This window comes from Natator depressus, chromosome 7 (assembly GCF_965152275.1).
Source record: "Natator depressus isolate rNatDep1 chromosome 7, rNatDep2.hap1, whole genome shotgun sequence".
Classification (NCBI taxonomy): Eukaryota; Metazoa; Chordata; order Testudines; family Cheloniidae; genus Natator; species Natator depressus.
The window spans coordinates 59,501,144-59,524,000 of record NC_134240.1 but is presented as its reverse complement, the minus strand read 5'-3'; the positions used below and the strand labels follow the sequence as shown (position 1 = coordinate 59,524,000).

Below are 22,857 nucleotides of genomic sequence, written 5' to 3'. Positions count from 1 at the left end.
CATGCGTGCGCACAGACACACACACACAGGAGTACCGCACATGTACTCCTGGCCCCACGCCCCCGGGATCCCGGCTGCTGGCCCTGCCTCCACCCCCGTCCTTGGCCCCTTTACCCCTGTCCAGGACCCGCCCTCCCGTAGACACGGCCCTGCTCCAGGGGGTGAGGGCGTAGGGAGGGCGGACAGAGGTAAGAAGGCTGGCTTTCAGCACCCCCATTAGTAAAAGTGTTCCAGCGCCACTGTTTGAAATGTAACCCTGCCCTCCCCCTGGCAGTTGCTGGCCTCTGGAACCCTCTGTGGAGCTGTTTTTGAGGAAACGGTTGAGCTATTTATTACTGCACAGAGCCACTCGCTGCTGGGATTTCCCAGCTAGGAATGAAACCGCAGAGCTACCTTTCCTAGAAAGAACATTGCAGGGATATCCCCTCTGAATTTCCCCAACACCCCCCCACCCCACCCCCCCAGTTTTGTGAACTAGTTACATGCAGTGTTGCCAATTTAATGATTGTTTGGAAATCTAAATTGAAACATTAATACACACGTTAAAAGCATATAAAATATATGATAAAATACGTGTATCTGGAAAAGTATAATAGATTTGAAAAGTATGAACATAGACTACATTCCTTATTTAGCTTTTGTTTTTATGACAATGTCAGTGCATTCATTTCGGTGATGTTGACCAACCTAATAATTTCAAATTATGATTTGTAAGCAAAGTCTAAATGAGCTGTCCCTGACAGCTGTAGTGATGAGCTGGCGGCTGGGGGGAAAGGCTTCAGGACCAGACTGTATTTACATTCACACCTAATCTACCTAGGTGTCCAGCAAACAGAGCTGTGTTGCCCAAGTGATAGATTTTGGCTGGGGTTGGGTCACTTCAGTGCGGGGAGTGGGGGTGGGGGGGGGATGAAATTTTGTAATTCTTATTGTATGGGTATGTCTACTCTACTAAATTAGGTTGATTTTCTTTAAGTCAATTTTTAGAAATTGATTTTATACAGTTGATTGTGTATGTCCCCACTAAGCAAATTAAGTCGGCGGCGTGTGTCCTCAATACCCTGGCTTGCATCGACTTACGGAGCGGTGCACTGTGGGTAGCTATCCCACAGTTCCCGCAGTCTCCGCTGTCCATTGGAATTCTGGGTTAAGCTCCCAATGCCTGATGGGGAAAAACATTGTTGTGGGTGGTTTTGGGTACATGTCGTCAGTCGCCCCTCCCTCCGTGAAAGCAATGGCAGACAATCATTTTGCGCCTTTTTTCCTGGGTTACCCATGCAGACGCCATACCGTGGCAAGCATGGAGCCTGCTCGGCTCACCGCTGCTGTTGTGAGCATTGTAAACACCTCGCACATTATCCTGGAGTATGTGCAGAACCGGGCTAAGAGACGCCAGCACGAGGACGATTGTGATGAGGACATGGACACAGACGTTCCTGAAAGCATGGGCTGTGGCAATTGGGACATCATGGCGGCAGTGGGGCTGATTGATACAGTGGAACGCCGATTCTGGGCCCGGCAAACAAGCACAGACTGATGGGACTGCATAGTGTTGCAGGTATGGGATGATTCACAGTGGTTGCGAAACTTTCGCATGCGTAAGGCCATTTTCGTTGAACTTTATGAGTTGCTTTCCCCCACCCTGAAGCGCAGGAATACCAAGAAGAGAGCTGCCCTGACAGTTAAGAAGTGAGTGGTGATAGCCTGCAAGGGGAAGCTTGCAATGCTTGACGGCTACCGGTCAGTCAGGAATCAATTTGGAGTGGGCAAGTCTACTGTGGGGACTGCTGTGATCCAAGTAGCCAATGCAATCACTGACATTCTGCTATCAAGGGTAGTGACTCTGGGAAATGTGCAGGTCATACTGGATGGCTTTGCTGCAATGGGGTTCCCTAACTGTGGTGGTGCAATAGACAGAACACTATCCTTATCTTGGCACCGGACCATCTTGCCAACCAATACATAAACTGCAAGGGGTACTTCTCAATAATGCTGCAAGCACTGGTGGATCACAAGGGACGTTTCACTGACACCAACGTGGGATGGCCGGGAAAGGTGCATGACGCTTGCATCTTTAGGAACTCTGGCCTGTTCGAGCAGTTGCAAGAAGGGACTTATTTCCCAGACCAGAAAATTACTGTTGGGGATGTTGAAATTCCAATAGTTACCCTTGGGGACCCAGCCTACCCCTTGCTCCCATGGTGCATGAAGCCATACATAGGCAGCCTGGACAGAAGTAAGGAGCAGTTCAACTATAGGCTGAGCAAGTGCAGAATGGTGGTAGAATGTGCCTTTGGACGTTTAAAAGCTCGCTGGTGGTGTTTGCTGACTAGGTTAGACCTCAATGCAACCAACATTCCCATTGTTATTGCTGCTTGCTGTGTGCTCCATAATATCTGTGAGAGTAAGGGGTGGACGTTTATGGTGTGGTGGGAGGTTGAGGCAAATCGCCTGGCGGGCGATTAGAAAAGCACAGCTAGGCACGCTGCACAACAGAGAGCTTTGAAAACCAGTTTCATGACTGGCCAGGCTACGGTGTGACAGTTCTGTGTGTTTCTCCTTGCTGCAAACCCGCCCCCCTTGTTGATTTTAATTCCCTGGAAGCCAGCCACCCTCCCCGCTTCGATCACAGCTGGCAAAGGAAATAAAGTAACTATTGTTTTGAAACCATGCATTCTTTCTTTATTAATTAAAAAAAAGTGAGATAACTGACAAGGTAGCCCGGGTGGGGTGGGGTAGGGTGTGGGAGGAGGAAAGGACAAGGCCACATTGCTTATTGTAGCCAAAATACAAATCAAAACTGTTTGAATGACAGCCTTCTGTTGCTTGGGCCATCCTCTGGAGTGGAGTAGCTGGGTGCCCGGAGCCTCCCTCTCCTCCCGCAGCGTTCTTGGGCGTCTGTGTGAGGAGGATATGGAACTTCGGGAGGAGGGCAGGCGGTTATAGAGTGGATGCAGCGGGGGGCTGTGCTCTTGTTGGCTTTCCTGCAGCTCCAACAGATGCTTCATCATGTCTGTTTGCTCCCCCATTAGCCTCACCATCGCCTCCTGCCTCTGCTCTTTGCGCTCACTTAATGCTTTCCTGGCCTCTACCACTGAATGCCTCCATGCATTAAGCTGTGCCCTATCAGTGCAGGAGGACTGCATGAGCTCGGAAAACATATCATTGCAAGTGCGGTTTTTTCGCCTTCTATTCTGCGATAACCTCAGGAACGGAGATGATAGGGGAAGCCTAGAAACATTTGCACCTGCAGGGAGATTAAAAGGGAGAGTAAAATTTAAGAGGATACATTTCTGAGAACAAAAGGGAGACTCTTTCACGGTGAATCAAGAAATTCACAGCAGACAGCACATGTGCTTTAGGTACAAGGTCGCATTTTGCATTGCATATTGAGCGCCTGCCGGTATGGTGACACATCACAAATGGCTGGGCAACAGAATTCAGTTTCCAGGCAGCCATGGTAAGCCTTTTGGTACATGGGGTTGGCTTCTTACGCTTTCATAACATGTGGGAATGGTTTCAAACTGCAGCGCCATCTTTCCCATAGTAAGCAATGCCGGTTGGGTTTCACATTTAAAAGGAGGGGCTGTGGTTTTCAAGTGGATGTGCAGCACACACCTCCCCCTACCCCACCATGTGGGTATTCTCTGGGATGATCCCTTCATCCCTCCCCCTGCCACGTGGCTATTCTCCGGGATGATCCCTTTTAGCCAAGCACAAACAACCCAGCATGAACGGGGTCCTTTTACTGTTCCCTTACAAAAATTCCCTTATTTCAACCAGGTGACCATGAATGATATCACTCTCCTGAGGGTAACACAGAAAGATACAGACCGAATGTTGCTTGAATGTGACCAAAACCCAGGACCATTCACTGACATGCTTTGTGCTGCAATGATTCCAGACTACTTGCTACTGGCTTGGCGTGGTAAAGGATGAAATAAGGCAACCCTCACCAGAAACCTTCTGCAAAGGCTTTCATAGTACCTCCAGGAGATCTTCATGGAGATGTCCCTGGAGGATTTCCGCTCCATTCCCAGACATGTTAACAGACATTTCCAGTAGCTGTACTGGCCACGAATGCATCCCAATTCTTCAGGGCAAATCAAACATTAAACACTATTGCTTTAAAACCCTGTACTGTAGTTACAAATGTGCACTCACCAGAGGTGCCTTCTCTGGCTTCAGGGTCGGTGATCCCGCCTTGGGAGGGTATTGGCTCCAGAGTGATGAAAACGTCCTGGCTGCTGAGGAGAATGGATTCACTGCTTGCCTGCTACGCATACTCCTCCTCCTCCTCCTCCTCTTCCTCATCCACAAAATCCTCCTCCCCGTTGCGTGAGACTCCCCGCTTGCAGGTGTCCATGGACAGTGGTGGGGTAGTGGTAGGGTCCCCCCCCCAGAATGCCATGCAGCTGATCATAGAAGCAGCATGTATGGGGCTCTGACTCAGAGCGACCATTTGCCTCCTTTATCTTTTGGTAGGCTTGCCTGAGCTCCTTAACTTTCACGCGGCACTGCTGTGTGTCCCTGTTGTAGCCTCTCTCCACCAGGCCCTGTGCGATTTTGGCATATATATTAGCATTTCTTCTTTTTGATCAGAGTTTGGCCTGCACAGATTCTTCTCCCCATACAGCAATCAGATCCAGTGTCTCCCTTTCGGACCATGCTGGAGCTTGTTTGCGATTCTGCAATTCAGCATGGTCACCTGTGCTGCTGAGCTCGCCACGCTGACCAAACAGGAAACAAAATTCAAAATTTCCCCAGGGCTTTTCCTGTGTACCTGGCTAGTGCATCAGAATTGAAAGTGCTGTCCAGAGTGGTCACATTGGAGCACTCTGGGATAGCTCCCGGAGGCCAATACCATTGAATTGTGTCTGCACTACCCCAAATTCGACCCAGCAAGGTCAATTTTAATGCTACTCCCCTTGCCATGGAGGAGTACAGAAGTCAATTTTAAGAGCCCTTTAGGTCGATGGAACGGGGTTAGTTGTGTAGACGCATTCATTTTAAAATCGACCTAACGCGGCTACATTCGACCTAACCACATAGTGTAGACCAGTGCTATGAGTAAAGGGTAGTAGAACTGTACTTAGCCTGTGCTGATTGAGGGCACCAAGAGAGAGGGTGGGGACAGGTGTTTTGCTTAATGGTCTGCCTGAGTGACAAGTACTATTTGACCTGCCCCTCTCCACTGTTTAAAGACAGAGCTGATTAGGCTCCATAGATAGTCTTTTCTTTTGTTAAGTGACCACTACAGCTGAAATCACTGATAATCAGGTCTTCATGCTTAGACGTGCTGAGGGACAGTGTTTCTGTGGAAGAGACAGCCCAATCTGCATGAGCAGCGAGGTTCCCGCACTGAGAGCTCAGCTGAAATCACTGAGAGCTGGGTGGAACCTCAAGAGACCAACTTGCAGAGCTTACACTGGCAGGTGGCAGCAGAAGGTGATGGTGCAGGGCCATGGGCAACAGAGTGATGGAGTGAACAGTGGCACAACAAACAACAGTGGCCAGAGCGAACAGTGAGCAGCTGGAGGAACGAGCAAGGTGCCTTCTTGCGCCCCACCTGGGAGGTGAACTCATGTGAAAGCACCTCTGAACTCTGAGTCTCCATTGACCAAAGACAACACCAGTGAGTGTTAATGAGGCTGTTAAGAATGCTGGAGACACAACACAGTTCAAATTCAAATCTCTGGGACAATACTTGAAATGGTGACATCTGAGCTGAGGAAGGTGTCATTTTGCAAGATAAGTAAGTGATTTAAGGGGGAAAAAAGTTAACTCTGCAGAGGCTGGAGGGAATTAAACAGTTGAATGTTCTAAAAATGTTAGAGGCTGAGCCCTGGTCTACACTAGGACTTTAGGTCGAATTTAGCAGCATTAAATCGATGTAAACCTGCGCCCGTCCACACGATGAAGCCCTTTATTTCGACTTAAAGGGCTCTTAAAATCGATTTCCTTACTCCACCCCTGACAAGTGGATTAGCGCTTAAATCGGCCTTGCCGGGTCGAATTTGGGGTACTGTGGACACAATTCGACGGTATTGGCCTCCGGGAGCTATCCCAGAGTGCTCCATTGTGACCGCTCTGGACAGCACTCTCAACTCAGATGCACTGGCCAGGTAGACAGGAAAAGAACCGCGAACTTTTGAATCTCATTTCCTGTTTGGCCAGCGTGGCAAGCTGCAGGTGACCATGCAGAGCTCATCAGCAGAGGTGACCATGATGGAGTCCCAGAATCGCAAAAGAGCTCCAGCATGGACCGAACGGGAGGTACGGGATCTGATCGCTGTATGGGGAGAGGAATCTGTGCTATCAGAACTCCGTTCCAGTTTTCGAAATGCCAAAACCTTTGTCAAAATCTCCCAGGGCAAGAAGGACAGAGGCCATGTCATAAATATAAAGGGAAGGGTAAACCCCTTTAAAATCCCTCCTGGCCATAGGAAATCTCCTCTCACCTATAAAGGGTTAAGAAGCTAAAGGTAACCTCGCTGGCACCTGACCAAAATGACCAATGAGGAGACAAGATACTTTCAAAAGCTGGGACGAGGGAGAGAAACAAAGGGTCTGTGTGTCTGTCTATATTTTGTCTTTGCCGGGGATAGACCAGGAATGAAGCCTTAGAACTTTTAGTAAGTAATCTAGCTAGGTACGTGTTAGATTATGATTTCTTTAAATGGCTGAGAAAAGAATTGTGCTGAATAGAATAACTATTTCTGTCTGTGTATCTTTTTTGTAACTTAAGGTTTTTGCCTAGAGGGGTTCTCTATGTTTTGAATCTAATTACCCTGTAAGGTATCTACCATCCTGACTTTACAGGGGGGATTTTTTTTTATTTCTATTTACTTCTATTTCTATTAAAAGTCTTTTTGTAAGAAAACTGAATGCTTTTTCATTGTTCTCAGATCCAAGGGGTTGGGTCTGTGGTCACCTATGCAAATTGGTGAGGCTTTTTATCCAACATTTCCCTGGAAAGGGGGGGTGCAAGTGTTGGGAGGATTGTTCATTGCTCTTAAGATCCAAGGGTCTGGGTCTGTAGTCACCTAGGCAAATTGGTGAGGCTTTTTACCAAACCTTGTCCAGGAAGTGGGGTGCAAGGTTTTGGGAAGTATTTTGGGGGGAAAGACGTGTCCAAACAGCTCTTCCCCAGTAACCAGTATTTGTTTGGTGGTGGTAGCGGCCAATCCAAGGACAAAAGGGTGGAATATTTTGTACCTTGGGGAAGTTTTGACCTAAGCTGGTAAAGATAAGTTTAGGAGGTTTTTCATGCAGGTCCCCACATCTGTACCCTAGAGTTCAGAGTGGGGGAGGAACCTTGACAGGCCATAACAGGGACCCGAAGCAGTGCCGCGTGAAACTGAAGGAGCTGAGGCAAGCCTACCAGAAAACCAGAGAGGCGAACGGCCGCTCCGGGTCAGAGCCCCAAACATGCCACTTCTATGATGAGCTGCATGCCATTTTAGGGGGTTCAGCCACCACTACCCCAGCCGTGTTGTTTGACTCCTTCAATGGAGATGGAGGCAATACGGAAGCAGGTTTTGGGGACGAAGAAGATGATGATGATGATGAGGTTGTAGATAGCTCACAGCAAGCAAGCGGAGAAACCAGTTTTCCCGACAGCCAGGAACTGTTTCTCACCCTGGACCTGGAGCCAGTACCCCCCGAACCCACCCAAGGCTGCCTCCTGGGCCCTGCAGGCGGAGAAGGGACCTCCGGTGAGTGTACCTTTTAAAATACTATACATGGTTTAAAAGCAAGCATGTGAAAGGATTACTTTGCCCTGGCATTCGCGGCTCTCCTGGATATACTCCCAAAGCCTTTGCAAAAGGTTTCTGGGGAGGGCAGACTTATTGCGTCCTTCATGGTAGGACACTTTACCACTCCAGGCCAGTAGCACGTACTCGGGAATCATTGTACAACAAAGCATTGCAGTGTATGTTTGCTGGCGTTCAAACAACATCCGTTCTTTATCTCTCTGTGTTATCCTCAGGAGAGTGAGATATAATCCATGGTCACCTGGTTGAAATAGGGTGCTTTTCTTCAGGGGACACTCAGAGGAGCCTATTCCTGCTGGGCTGTTTGCCTGCGGCTGAACAGAAATGTTCCCCGCTGTTAGCCACAGGGAGCGGGGAGGGTTGAGGGGGTAGCCACGTGGTGGGAGGAGGCAAAATGCGACCTTATAACAAAAGCACATGTGCTATGTATGTAATGTTAACAGCAAGGTTTACCCTGAAAGAGTGTAGCCAGTGTTTTATAAAATGTGTCTTTTTAAATACCGCTGTCCCTTTTTTTTTCTCCACCAGCTGCATGTGTTTCAATGATCACAGGATCTTCTCCTTCCCAGAGGCTAGTGAAGATTAGAAAGAAAAAAAAACGCACTCGAGATGAAATGTTCTCCGAGCTCATGCTGTCCTCCCACACTGACAGAGCACAGACGAATGCGTGGAGGCAAATAATGTCAGAGTGCAGGAAAGCACAAAATGACCGGGAGGAGAGGTGGCGGGTTGAAGAGAGTAAGTGGCGGGCTGAAGAGAGGGCTGAAGCTGAAAGGTGGCGGCAGCGTGATGAGAGGAGGCAGGATTCAATGCTGAGGCTGCTGGAGGATCAAACCAGTATGCTCCAGTGTATGGTTGAGCTGCAGCAAAGGCAGCTGGAGCACAGACTGCCACTACAGCCCCTGTGTAACCAACCGCCCTCCTCCCCAAGTTCCATAGCCTCCACACCCAGACGCCCAAGAACACAGTGGGGGGGCCACCGGCCAACCAGCCACTCCGCCACAGAGGATTGCCCCCAAAAAAGAAGGCTATCATTCAATAAATTTTAAAGTTGTAAACTTTTAAAGTGCTGTGTGGCATTTTCCTTCCCTCCTCCACCACCCCTCCTGGGCTACCTTGGTAGTCATCCCCCTATTTGTGTGATGAATGAATAAAGAATGCAACAATGACTTTATTGCCTCTGCAAGCGGTGATTGAAGGGAGGAGGAGAGGGTGGTTAGCTTACAGGGAAGTAGAGTGAACTAAGGGGCGGGGGGTTTCATCAAGGAGAAACAAACAGAACTTTCACACCGTAGCCTGGCCAGTCATGAAACTGGTTTTCAAAGCTTCTCTGATGCGTACCGCGCCCTCCTGTGCTCTTCTAACCGCCCTGGTGTCTGGCTGCGCGTAACCAGCAGCCAGGCGATTTGCCTCAACCTCCCACCCCGCCATAAACGTCTCCCCCTTACTCTCACAGATATTGTGGAGCACACAGCAAGCAGTAATAACAGTGGGAATATTGGTTTCGCTGAGGTCTAAGCGAGTCAGTAAACTGCGCCAGCGCGCCTTTAAACGTCCAAATGCACATTCTACCACCATTCTGCACTTGCTCAGCCTATAGTTGAACAGCTCCTGACTACTGTCCAGGCTGCCTGTGTACGGCTTCATGAGCCATGGCATTAAGGGGTAGGCTGGGTCCCCAAGGATACATATAGGCATTTCAACATCCCCAACAGTTATTTTCTGGTCTGGGAATAAAGTCCCTTCTTGCAGCTTTTGAAACAGACCAGAGTTCCTGAAGATGCGAGCGTCATGTACCTTTCCCGGCCATCCCACGTTGATGTTGGTGAAACGTCCCTTGTGATCCACCAGAGCTTGCAGCACTATTGAAAAGTACCGCTTGCGGTTTATGTACTCGGCTGCTTGGTGCTCCGGTGCCAAGATAGGGATATGGGTTCCGTCTATGGCCCCACCACAGTTAGGGAATCCCATTGCAGCAAAGCCATCCACTATGACCTGCACATTTCCCAGGGTCACTACCCTTGATATCAGCAGATCTTTGATTGTGTGGGCTACTTGCATCACAGCAGCCCCCACAGTAGATTTGCCCACTCCAAATTGATTCCCAACTGACCGGTAGCTGTCTGGCATTGCAAGCTTCCACAGGGCTATCGCCACTCGCTTCTCAACTGTGAGGGCTGCTCTCATCTTGGTATTCATGCGCTTCAGGGCAGGGGAAAGCAAGTCACAAAGTTCCATGAAAGTGCCCTTACGCATGCGAAAGTTTCGCAGCCACTGGGAATCGTCCCAGACCTGCAACACTATGCGGTCCCACCAGTCTCTGCTTGTTTCCCGAGCCCAGAATCGGCGTTCCACAGCATGAACCTGCCCCATTAGCACCATGATGCATGCATTGGCAGGGCCCATGCTTTCAGAGAAATCTGTGTCCATGTCCTGATCACTCACGTGACCGCGCTGACGTCGCCTCCTCGCCCGGTATCGCTTTGCCAGGTTCTGGTGCTGCATATACTGCTGGATAATGCGTGTGGTGTTTAATGTGCTCCTAATTGCCAAAGTGAGCTGAGCGGCCTCCATGCTTGCCTTGGTATGGCGTCCGCACAGAAAAAAGGCGCGGAATGATTGTCTGCCGTTGCTCTGACGGAGGGAGGGGCGACTGAGGACACGGCTTACAGGGTTGGCTTCAGGGAGCTAAAATCAACAAAGGGGGTGGCTTTACATCAAGGAGTATTTCAGGCAGGACTTCACGGACGGTTCCAATAAGAAATGGTTCACCTAAGTTATTGTTCTTATTGGAACAAGGAGGTTAGCCTGGCCTCTGATTGATACATGGCTAGATTTACCTCGCTGCACCTTCTCTGTGAGTGACTGCAGTGTGACCTAGAGAAATGAGTCCCCTAGATGGGGGAGGAGGCAAATGAGTACAAAACAAATCTGGTCTATTTCTTGTTTTGATCCACTCCATCTATCTTTTACATCTTTGGCTGGCAGCAGACGGTGCAGAAGGACTGCATGCCATCCACATCTCATGGCTGCTCGGCAGAAGATGGTACAGTACGACTGCTAGCCATCGTCATCTCTTGCCTGCCCGGCAGAAGATGGTACAGTACGACTGCTAGCAATCCGTATTGCCTGCCTGCTTACCATAAGACGGTTCAATAGGACTGACTGCAGGACTAAAGAGAATGACCTGGTCAAGTCACTCCAAATTTAGTCCCTGCGCCCATGTCTGCCCAGGCGCTCCCAGCCAATGCGGCCAGGAGCACCTTGGACATGACGATGACGGCTACCAGTCGTATTGTACCATCTGCTGCCACAAGGCAATGGGTTGCTGCTACTGTGTAGCAATGCAGTACCGCGTCTGCCAGCACCCAGGAGACATACGGTGACGGTTACCTGAGCGGGCTCCATGCTTGCGGTGGTATGGCATCCGCACAGGTAACTCAGGAAAAAAGGCGCGAAACAATTATCTGCCCTTGCTTTCACGGAGGGAGGGAGGGAAGGGGGGACTGACGATATGTACCCAGAACCACCCGCGACAATGTTTTAGCCCCATCAGGCATTGGGATCTCAACCCAGAATTCCAATGGGCAGCGGAGACTGCGGGAACTGTGGGATAGCTACCCACAGTGCAACGCTCCGGAAGTCGACTCTAGCCTCGGTACTGTGGAAGCACTCCGCCGAGTTAATGCACTTAATGCACTTAGAGCATTTTCTGTGGGGACACACACACTCGAATATATAAAACCGATTTCTAAAATACCGACTTCTATAAATTCGACCTTATTCCGTAGTGTAGACATACCCAAAGAAACAATCTGATTTAAATCAGTTGACTATGAACAATTTAATCAAATTTCTTAAAGAACATAAGGGTTTTCTACTGGAATTTAACTGCACCCAAATGTATAAAAGGGAATGTAAACTATGTACAGCTGTGTAAAATAATTAAAGCCGTGCAGTGAATGTTAAAAAAAATTAAGAACCTAAACAAACACTCCTGGTTTGTAAAATCCTATTTTGTAGTTTAACATGAATTGGTTTTGTTTTGTTTTTAAATAATGCCACTAAAAATCCATTTGAATCTTTCATTCAAAGTGGCAAAACTGACAGACACTTTTTGCCAGACACAAATAATTAGCATTTGGCTTTGGTATTTAGCATTTAACCCTTAAGGTACCACAATGCTTTATACATTGGCCAGACTGGACAGTTTCTACGTAAAAGAATAAATGGACACAAATCGGATGTCAAGAATTATAACATTCAAAAACCAGTCGGAGAACACTTCAATCTCTTTGGTCTCTCGATTACAGACCTAAAAGTGGCAATTCTTCAACAAAAAAACTTCAAAAACAGACTCCAACGAGAGACTGCTGAATTGGAATTAATTTGCAAATTGGACACCATTACATTAGGCTTGAATAAAGACTGGGGGCTGATGTGTCATTACACAAAGTAAAACTATTTCCCCATGTTTATTGCCCTCTCCCCCCTTACTGTTCCTCACACGTTTCAGAGTAGCAGCCGTGTTAGTCTGTATTCGCAAAAAGAAAAGGAGTGCTTGTGGCACCTTAGAGACTAATCAATTTATTTGAGCATAAGCTTTTGTGAGCTACAGCTCACTTCGCTGGATGCATAAAAGTGGAAAATGCAGTAAGGATGTTTTTATACACACAGACCATGAAAAAATGGATGTTTATCACTTCAAAAGGTTTTCTCTCCCCCCACCCCACTCTCCTGCTGGTAATAGCTTATCTAATAAGATAAGGGTGTGCCTTATCTTCAATGAAGTCACACAAATGAGGGTCATTCTTGTCAGTTGCCATCTTGTGCAGATTGAGGAGTGACTGGTTCATATTCTTTTCCAGGTGCAAGGCACACTTCAGGGTCAAGGCACACCCTTATCTTATTAGATAAGCTATTACCAGCAGGAGAGTGGGGTGGGGGGAGAGAAAACCTGGATTTGTGCTGGAAATGGCCCACCTTGATTATCACTACAAAAGGTCCCCCCCCCCACTCTCCTGCTGGTAATAGCTCACCTTACCTGATCACTCTCCTTACAGTGTGTATGGTAACACCCATTGTTTCATGTTCTGTGTGTATATAAATCTCCCCACTGTATTTTCCACTGAATGCATCTGATGAAGTGAGCTGTAGCTCACAAAAGCTTATGTTCAAATAAATTTGTTAGTCTCTAAGGTGCCACAAGTCCTCCTTCACAATGCTTTATGAAGTTTTTAATATGTTTTTAAATAAGGACCAAAGTCATGATGGTAATAAGGGACAGCCAAAAGCTGCAGTAAAAATTAGTGAGTGCCCTCTGAAGCAACAGCAGGGGTAAGGTGCACAAAGAATCAAGATTAGAAACACTGAGCCTTAAGGTGGCTCTAAGTAATCAGACTGTCATTGTCACTTTAATAAAAATACATAAACTCTGAGCACCAAAAAAAGGCATATAGTAATAATGCTTCTCAGCTATTACATGTAAATAAACTTAAAGCTTAGCACAGCAGAAAACTATTACAAACCTGGTCCGCTGTATAAAAAGGAAAACTGAGGTATATCACCTCATAACTGCACAGTGGAATAATTCACCCTAAACCTTGAAAAGGTCGAAGCCATTGAAACATGGTCTACTGATAGAACAAAACCACAGGAAAGTATGGGGGTAATTCCTCTGTTTTGCCTGCGATCAGCAAGGAAATTTGTAAAAAAAAAAAAAAAGAAAAAGTATTTTAAGCTATAATTTCCCCCCCCCCGCCACAAGGAGGTAGAAAAATGTTTTTCTTGTCTTTCAGAACTTCAGAAAAAAATGGTACCATCTGAGGAATACTATGGATCTACTGTCGCGACAAAAATTTTGTTTGTCTTGTTGCCAGCATTGTCGTGTATTGTTTGTGTGTTTATATATATATATATATTAAAAAGCATATTGCATTAGGGAAAAAATGAACATGAATTTTAAGCACAAAATAAAATTAACAAGGGAAAAAATGGTATGTAAAAACTTTGGTTACTAAAATAAATAAATCAGTAATTGGCAAATCTTAATCTACTTCCAGCCTCCAAGCCCAGCTAAGTGTACCCGAGTCTAGTAATCAGGTGAGAGGCCAGGCAAGTAGATCAGCGAAAAGGCACTGCTAGAAATGCCAGCCCCCACAGATGTACTCTCCTTACAAGTCTTGTTGGGTGGATTCAATTTCCTGTGGCCACATATTTACAAGTATGCTGAGATTATGCTTCCTTTATGAAAACTGCTAAAGAAAAAGACTCAGTGGGAATGGGGGCCAACACAGGATTCTACCTTAAGTACTTCAAAGCAAAAAGCAGCCACAGCTCCAGCTTAACAAATGGCCTTGACTCATGGGGAAAGCGTAATCTGTCTGGCTGCGTATGACCTCAGTACTAGCAGCTACTCTACTGCAAAATAATGAAGGAAGAAAACTGGTATCAGTAGCCTATGAATCAAGGAAACTGCAAGGCACAGAATTAAATTTTAATCCCTGTGAACACGAATGCCTAGCAGCTGTCTGGGCAGTACAATCCTTTGAACCACTCACAGGCACAGCACCCATTACTATTCAAAGGACACACACTCCCCTTAAATACATTTTATCAGGCAAACTGATGGAAGGTAAGGTTTCTAATGCCCAGTGGACCCTCATTCTAGTTAACAGAGAGGTCACTACTGAAATCGTGTCCAAACCAGTTATGCGGACGCATGCTTTAATTGAAAAAAGAAATAAACATGAGTGCCCAGAAATCACTCTGAAACAGGGGATTGCTTTAGTGTAAGCACCACCTCTTGAGGAATTGGATACTGTAGGCCAGGAAAAACATTTGGTTTACTAATGGGAGTTCAATGGTAACTGAAGGGAAGAGATGGATTAAATATGCTGCTATTAACCTAGAAAATGAGGTTATTCAGGGACATTTGGCCTGCGGATCAACTCAGCATGCTGAACTTCACACTATATACCAAGTTTTAAAACAGTATGAAGGCTCCTCCCAGACCTGTGTATATCTATGCTGATAGTGATTTTCTGTGAAAGGAATACAGAATTGGATGCATGACGGCAAAGAAATGGGTGGAAAGCAGCTGCTGAAAAGGATACAGAAGTGGTCTGCAGGTTTGGGGACTCCCAAGGTTATAGATGTAGACAATGGGGGTGCATTTGTGGGGGAAATCTTTAGCACAATAATGCATGCTCTGGGAATTAAACAAAAGTTTCATATCCCATACTGACCCCAACCCTCAGGATAGGTGAAAAAAAAAAATCGTACCATTAAAGAGACATTGAGAAAAGTGATAGACCACACCGGTTAAAAACTGGCCTGATAAGCTGCCCTTGATCCTGGCTGCCTTCTGCAGAGGTGACAGGCTGGAAAGAAAAATACAGTCATAACAAATTTTGTTTTGGCAGCCAGTGTGGTTAATAATTGATCCTGAATGCCTAACTAGAGATTCTGAGGAATAACCTACTGTGACACAGCATAACTACTTCCAGTGGCTCAAACAATTGCAAGAAAACAAAACTACCTTACAATACAGGAAGAAAAGGAGTACTTGTGGCACCTTAGAGACTTATGAGTTTTTTCATGTTTTTTTACGAGTTTTTTCATTTCCACTCCATACGGGTAAACCAAGCCATTGAGGAAAAGAATACAAACTGTATAAGCAAAAAGCCACTGACTCTGAGCTATGGAAAGTTGGTGACCAGGTAATGTATTTAAAGCAAGGGGAAAAGGCTCATGCCCTGGATTCTAAGTGGAGAGGTCCCTATTCCATCGTTGACTGTCTTAGCCCACTAGTGTACCGTATTAAAAAAAACAAACCAACAGCAAACACAAATGGGTTCATGTGTCACAGATAAAATTGTTTTCTTAATCTGTTTAATTATTACAGGTATTAAACATGAACTAGAAGTATATACCTGCCAATAATCATGCTGCACCCTGATAAAGATTCCTCGCACACGACCTGATCCTAAGGGAGTCCTGCCAGGAACCTGCTAAGGGCAAGATGTTGCTTTGGGGGATATTTATAAGCTTTTTGGGGTTCAGGGACAACACATGCACACGGGGGGCTACAATAGTTTAATTGAAAAACCAATGCGTAACAATACCTTGTATGGGCCCTTCGCACAAACTACATTACAAGCCTGGGTTAATATAACCAATGAGGATTGTAACTGCATGATTAAGGTAACAACCCCTATGGAGCCAATTGTGGATTTTAATCCTTTTTGTGAACCTGGTTCACACACCATTCACACCAGGACCATTAGAGTTGCTCAGGATTAAACTATGGGTGAACAGAACGATTTTTGTGGGCAACATAACAGTGTTACAGTTAAATGGTCCTCCAATCATGGAAAGACCCTACCCACATTTACTTAAAAAACAACCACCCATTAAGGCACACGTGGCACCCATAATAACAACGCTACACATCACAGTTAATTGGACAAAGAATAATCTAACCACCACACGGCCCGAATGTGCACCATTGGGCTCATTGGCTGGGCTCATCGGCTGGCAGAGGGCAGTGTCCACACTTCCTGCCAGCATCAGCGTGAGCTAGCACTAGCCAGGCTGGGCTGTGTGTCAGCGAGACCGCGCTGCAGGGGCACAGCCAAGAGACAGCCTCGGAGCCTCCACATGCCGGGGACATCTCACCAGCCCCACACACGCTCCCATCAACAGCCCCAGCTGGCCCCACATCCCAGTTCATACGTCTCCGTGCAGGGGGCCTCACATGGGCGACTGTCCCACCGGGCACTACAGAGCTGCTCACAGAAGACAGGGGACATGACCACGTTTCATTGGGGCCTGTGATTACGTGCTGCCACCTGGGATGAGCAGTTCCTTCCTCACAGCTCTGGGCCCTATCCGCTGTTACCTTGGCAGCCAGCCCCAGCTCACAGGCAGCCCGTGGTGCTGGGCAATGCGTCACCCTGTCCGCATCAGCTGCAACTCCCATGGCCCTGACTGCTCCTTTGCACGCAGCCAAGTGACAATGGGCCCCAGCCTTAGCTGCCTCCCAAGGGCAGCCACACCCGTCCTGTGCTCAGGGACAGCAGGAGTGTGACCAGCCAAGCGCGTCCTGCCCAGCACTGCAGGACTGCCCAGGCTGAGCGGGGCTGTGGAGAGCCTTGTCCTCTCTCCAGATCATTCAGAGGAGTTACACAGAAGCAGGCATATGGGCCAGCCCATGCAACCAGGGTCTCTGGGTCAGTGCTAGCCTAGCCCCCTCATCCAGCGGGCCCTGGGCACTGTCTGGAGCTGCCAGACAGGGCCCCCAGCCTCACCCCCAGCCTCAGGCACTGCTTACTGCTGTCAGGCTCAGTCCATGGCCTCATCGTCCCACCTCTCCCAGGTCCTTTCAGCTCCTCACACTGCAGATCCGCACCTGGAACAGACGACAGAACAGTGGTGGGAGTAAGCGGGTTAGAAGGGTTCACCCCGTGACGTTCCCACCCCGCTGCCCAACTGACCCAGCGAGAACTCGGCTGCAGGGGCCTCCCTTCTCCACAGGCCTCTTCTTTGCAGCTCTGACCCTCGGATGTGCTATCTCCCCGGCCAGGGGAGCGCCCTGCTCCCACAGGACCCAAGGGCTTATCCACGCGTGGAGCTATTCAGAACAGCCATTCCTGAAGAACTCCCTGTGTGGCCCAGGCAGCCCTTATACAGATCCACAAGGCAGGGAGTGGGATGCAGCCACCTCTGGGGTGGAACATAGCTTAGGGCAAGAAATGAAGAATAACATACCCAGTTGAAACTGCAGTGGGAATTTCAGTCAGGGGCTGTGTTGGAATGGAGTTGGGGCATGGGGGGTAATGCCCCTGCCGACTGCCGGGAGAGCTTTGATGACCACAGTTGCTCATCATCAGCTCCTATCTTTGGGAAGGGCAGCCCCTCCCTCAGCACAGCACCCACAAGCAGCATGCTGGGCACTAACCCTCGTGGAGTCTCCCTGCTGCGTTGGGGCCTTTCCTGTAGGAGTCTCCTATCCAAGGCCCAACCCTGCTCAGCAATCGCCAGGGGCTGTATGCGTCCAGGGAGAGTCAGGAGGTCTCCATTCCCCTATGCCTTGCACACCATTGACAGCAGGGTGGACGGGCATGAGGCAGGAGCATTTCACGCTGTGCTCGTGCCCAGGGCTGCCCATAGCGCAGGGCCCTGGAGACGCAGGCTCACAAGGGCTGAGCTGGGTCACAGTTATGTGGCCAGGAGCCGGGGTAACTCCCTGGATTGCCAGTGGAGTGGGCGCTGTTGGGAGCTAGAGAAGAAGCGGGTTCAGTGGGGAGAGAACAGAGCTGGGCCCTGCATGCATGAGAGCAGACTCGGGCTCCATGCTCTGTGCCCGATGGCCATGGCAGGATCGGTGCTCAGGCAGTGGCATCCTGCACTCTGGAAGCACAGCGCCTGCTCGTCCGTGCCTGAGTATGCCCCGCTCCCCTGGCCATGGCATTCACCCATATGCACCAGCAGCCACCTCCACCTCCCAGGGCTTGGGGCAGGGGAGGCAGATTCTCTCATTCTCACCCTCCATCTGCAGGAGGACAGGCCGGCACAGGCCCCAGGATATATTTAGCAACCCCTCAATGAGCAGCTTGCCCTCTCCCTAAGGTACTGCCAGAGGAGACAAGAATAGCCTCGCGGAGGGGAAGCGGGAGGGCCGGCCAGCTGCTCACACCTCCCTACGTGCTGTGCAGCATGGCAGTGGCTCCGCAGAGGAAGGGATCCCCCCACCGCTCCACCTGCAGCTCCTCATGTGCTTGGCTGGGATGGAGCAGCATGACCGGGGGCAAGGTCCGCCCGGAGAACAGCTCCACGCAGCCAAAGTCACGTATAGCCGGGCTGACTGGCGGCACACAGGGAGTGATCTGTAGGGAGAAGCCAGGAGCCTCCCAGTTCCCTGTCTGCATCCCAACCTGGCTATGCCCTAGGGCCCAGAGTGCACGCGGCCCTGGTGGAAGCAGGTCACAGGAGCCCCAGCTGCTTTCACCAGGCCCAGCGGATCAGGAACTCCTCCGGCCACCTGCGCAATGCTACGCAGATTGCACTGCCAGATGCAGCCTCCTTTGCTACCTCTGACAATTCTGCACCCCGCTCCTGGTGCAGCATACCCACGGCCACACCCAGATCCAAGTGGGATGGGCCCCATGGCATCCAGCGCCAGCCAGCCCCAGTGCTGCACTGAGCTGAGAGCAGCTGGCAGGCTCCCATCCCTGCTGGAGACGCCACTCCAAGGAGACATGCATCTAGCCCCAGGCTGCTCTGGGGCTCCCCCTCCTGTGCTGCTCCACTGCCTCGCAGGCCTGAGCTGGGCCCATGCCTGAGGAGGGGGGCCTGGAGCAGGCGGGGCTCAAGCACTCTCCTTGGGCAAGGATTTTGGCAGCTCCAGTTCTGATCCCTCAGGCTCCATTAGCCCCTTCCTATAGAGGGCGAAGCGCAGGCATGGCACTGCCAGTGACTGGCCCAAGGCTGCTCAGCAGGGCAGTCACAGAGCTTGGAATGGATCCCTGAGCCAGGCTCTGCGCCAGGCACATGCTGCCTCCTGTGGCCCTATTCTGGGGAAAGGCTGCCTCATCTGGGAACCTGCCCCTGCTTGGCTATTGTGGTTAGACGTTGATAGATGTTTGGCTGCATGTGCGTGTTCCCTCTGTGTGTCGCCCCAGCCCAGCCCAGACAGCTGGCATGGCAGACCTTGAACAAACTGCCCAATGACCACAATATCCGTGAAGGGATGAAGGCACCCAGCCAGGTTTATTGTTGATGAAGCACGGGGACAGTGGGGCTGTGAGCGCTGGGCTGGCTATGCACCCCTGTGACATCCCCATCGGAGCGTTGCCCATTGACACTAGTGGGGATCCAGCCCATTGACTCCAGTGGAGCGATGCCCGTTTACTCCAGCTGGGGATCCGGCCCATGGACTCCAAAGGAGCAATGCCCATTCACACCAACTGGGGATCTGTCTTTTTGACTCCACTGAACCTACAACTGATTGACGCCAGCTGGGGATTTGACATCACCTTTACATTAAAAAGGAGATTTTCCTGTTTGTGTTTGTAACTCTGAAACTGCAGAAAGGCTCCGAAACTTGGTGCCATTCGCCTTCCCCGGAGCTTCACCTCCCCTCGCCCGCCCCAGAGCTGACTGGTGTATGGAGCCTGGTCCTGTGACAGCACTGCACAACAGCAGGTCATTCCCTGCACTCCCAGCTGTCAGGATTTCATTTTGTTCATTGGCCCATTCCCTTAAACCTTGACAGATTTGGGGATCTTTTTCCAACAACTGGGTAGATTTCAACCCCCCAACATGCTCTGGGGCAGAGCCCTTTCAATGCTGCCATGATTATTTTAGTCACCTCTTGGGTCCCTGCAAAAACAGATATCCAGTGGGAGCTGGGGTTTTTCCATAGCGCACTTAAAAAACCTCAAAGCCTCAGGACTGGCTGTGCCCAAGAGCAGTAAACTGCCGGAGCTCTCCCCACAGAATAGCGCGAAGTGAAGACTCCTTCAATCAACAATAATTGAATCTGCTGGGACATTAATCTGAAAGATAAACATTTGCTGAAAGGTCACAGAAGTTACCCAGGCCCCTCCTTCTGCTAGCCTGTGTTTTTCCTCTGAGGACACCATGCCCCTCTGCCTTCCTGAGTTCGCCTTGTTCACTGCGGCTTCTATTTTAGGCACTTGCTGGCAGTGAGTTATAGCCCCTGGCAGGAAGGTATAAATTCAAGCACAGGGAGCAGGGCTGTTGAGCAACATCCTGGCCGTGATTTAAAACACTACTGCAGGCTATATAGTGGGGTGCGAGCAAACACAGAGTTGGAAAGAAAGCTCTCAGTCCCTCACAGCAAACAGAGGCAGTTTCAAGGACTTCATTCCACAGCTAAAAGACTGTGATCTCATTTCATAGGAAAACAGCAACTTCTCACACGCACAAGGTAACACGATGCGGTTTCTCAGTGGTAACAAAATGAGGGATTAGTGTTCAGTATTGTACTGCTTTGTATCCTAACAGCTCAGCTGGCTGAGGAGTAAAGGCCAAGCTGCGTCGAGCCAGGCCGGATCGAAAACCCAGGCATTGTGGAGTTTGAATCAAAAAGACAATAGCCACCTAGCCTGTCTGGCTCCAGGTGCAAATCTATAGGCAAACCAACATCATTTTGCGGCATGGGAACAAGCCCGTCTACTTCAGTGCTAACTGGCCTGGACAGTCAGGGATCCGGACCGTCCAGTCTGAAAGGGCATCAGCTTTGCCAAAGCCTAGATTGCTTTGGGTCCCGCCCCTGCCTTTGTCAGCCGCAACTGAGGAGGCAAAGCTGTCTTGGGCTCCAGCTGGGTTACAGAAGGACTCCCCCAGTTTGACAGGGCTAAGGATTCTTTGCTCCCTGTGCTTTGTGTAAAGGTGGTTGAGTGGCAGGAGTATCACCTTTGCGGAATGGGGAAAAGAACCAGATTAGCTGGACAGGGAAGGCAGGCCCCGAGTTAACCCTTCCCTGTCAGTCTGGGTGGATGGGCGCTTTGCATTCAAACAACTTCACTACTGCGCATCAGTCTGAAAAGCGAATTGTTTGCTCACCTGCTCCAGCCTTGTCCTGGATGCTGAGCTTCTTCTGGCTGTGTTGTGTGTTTGTACAAACCTGGCTGCGCGAACAGGCATCTGGCTCCAACTGTGGCTGAGAATTTATTGCCTTAGTTGTCTTTCATGGAGCTAGTTTCCTCTGCCCCCACGGGGATGGCAGCCTCCTGGGTAGGTCATTGAAAGTGGCATCCTGAGTCTGAAAGCAGAAGCCTCTGCTGCCTGAGCTGAAATTTCCAGATCCACTATCCATGGCTGCAGCAGGTTCATTGAGTCTCTGTGTCCCAGTCACTAGATGGGACAGTGTGTTGCCTGGATCTGGGATTACCAGAGCATTTCATGATGGTGCACGCCAACCTGGCAGCTGGCACTTTGGGATCCAGACCCACGCAAGGCCAGCTGCGGGGCTGTCTGTTTATTGGTGCGGCTGGGTAAGCCAGCTACATTGGTGATTCTCCATCTCTGAAAATTTTTAAATCAGGACTGGACGTTTCTCTATGTACAAACTCTGCTCTAGGAATTATAGGGGGGCAGGTCTCCAGCATGTGTTCCACAGGAGGTCAGACTAGATCATCGCAAGGGTTCCTTCTGGCCTTGGGAATCTCTGGATCTCCTGGATGTAAGAGTCTTTTCAGATCATGGTATGCACAGTCACTGGGTCTGACCCTGCTCTCAGGGCAGCAGTGTAAATCCGGAGTAAGTGGAAAGATTCTGCATTTACACTGGGGGAAGTGAGGAAAGATTAACAGATGTGACAGAAGGGGTGGGGCTGGGGTATTCTGACAGTGGCCAGCCCAGTGCCTCATTCTCTCTCTCTGTCTTTGCAGCATGAGATCCAGGCGGCTGATCTCCGTGACCCACCTGCCTACGATCAGTGAGACAGGAGAGATGCTGTTTGTGGGAGGGAGCCACGCGCAGGCCGAGGAGCCCCTGGCCGGGCTGGATGAGTATGTCCAGTCCATTAGCCAGCTGGCCCAGCCATCCTCGCTGTCCAGCGGGCTCCCATGTCCTTGCCAGGGCAGCCAGAACAAGCCTCACAAGCTCCAGAGGGCACAGGGGAAAGTGGCCCAAAGTGGGGTTGCACTCCCCAGCCCTGAGAAGGTGCAGGGCAATGCAGCGTCACTGCAGGACATCACAGCCCAGTTCAACCAGCAGCACAACCTCCAGGGGCTCACTGGCAGCGCTGACCTGCTAGCCTGGCTCTTCGGACTCTCAGAAGCAAAGGAGCAGAGTCCGGGCCCGCGGAAACGGGCAAGTCCTTCTTTCCGCTCCTCCCAAACGGCCACCGACGCAGGCTGCCCAGCAGCCCCCCAGCAGACGTCCCAGGGGAACCTCAGTGCCACCAGCGACCCCAGCAGCGCAGCCCGGAAACTGAGCGGCCCAGCTCCGCCTCTGGAGCGGAGATGCCGCTGGCAGCGATCACGCAGATGGCCAGCTCTTCCCAGCTGTGTGGTGAGGGGCAGGCCCAGCCGGGCCCAGAGCACCC

The 22,857-nt window shown here is 49.9% G+C and overlaps 1 long non-coding RNA gene across 1 annotated transcript; it reads right to left on the bottom strand.

Moving 5' to 3' along the window:
• Window positions 1–2,743: 2,743 nt before the first annotated feature.
• On the bottom strand, window positions 2,744–21,645 carry LOC141990857 (uncharacterized). The gene is made up of 4 exons (XR_012640276.1): window positions 21,372–21,645; window positions 17,113–17,190; window positions 15,063–15,160; window positions 2,744–3,247 (listed from the first exon to the last, which is right to left on the bottom strand). It is a non-coding gene; the product is annotated as an uncharacterized LOC141990857 (long non-coding RNA).
• Window positions 21,646–22,857: the final 1,212 nt, after the last annotated feature.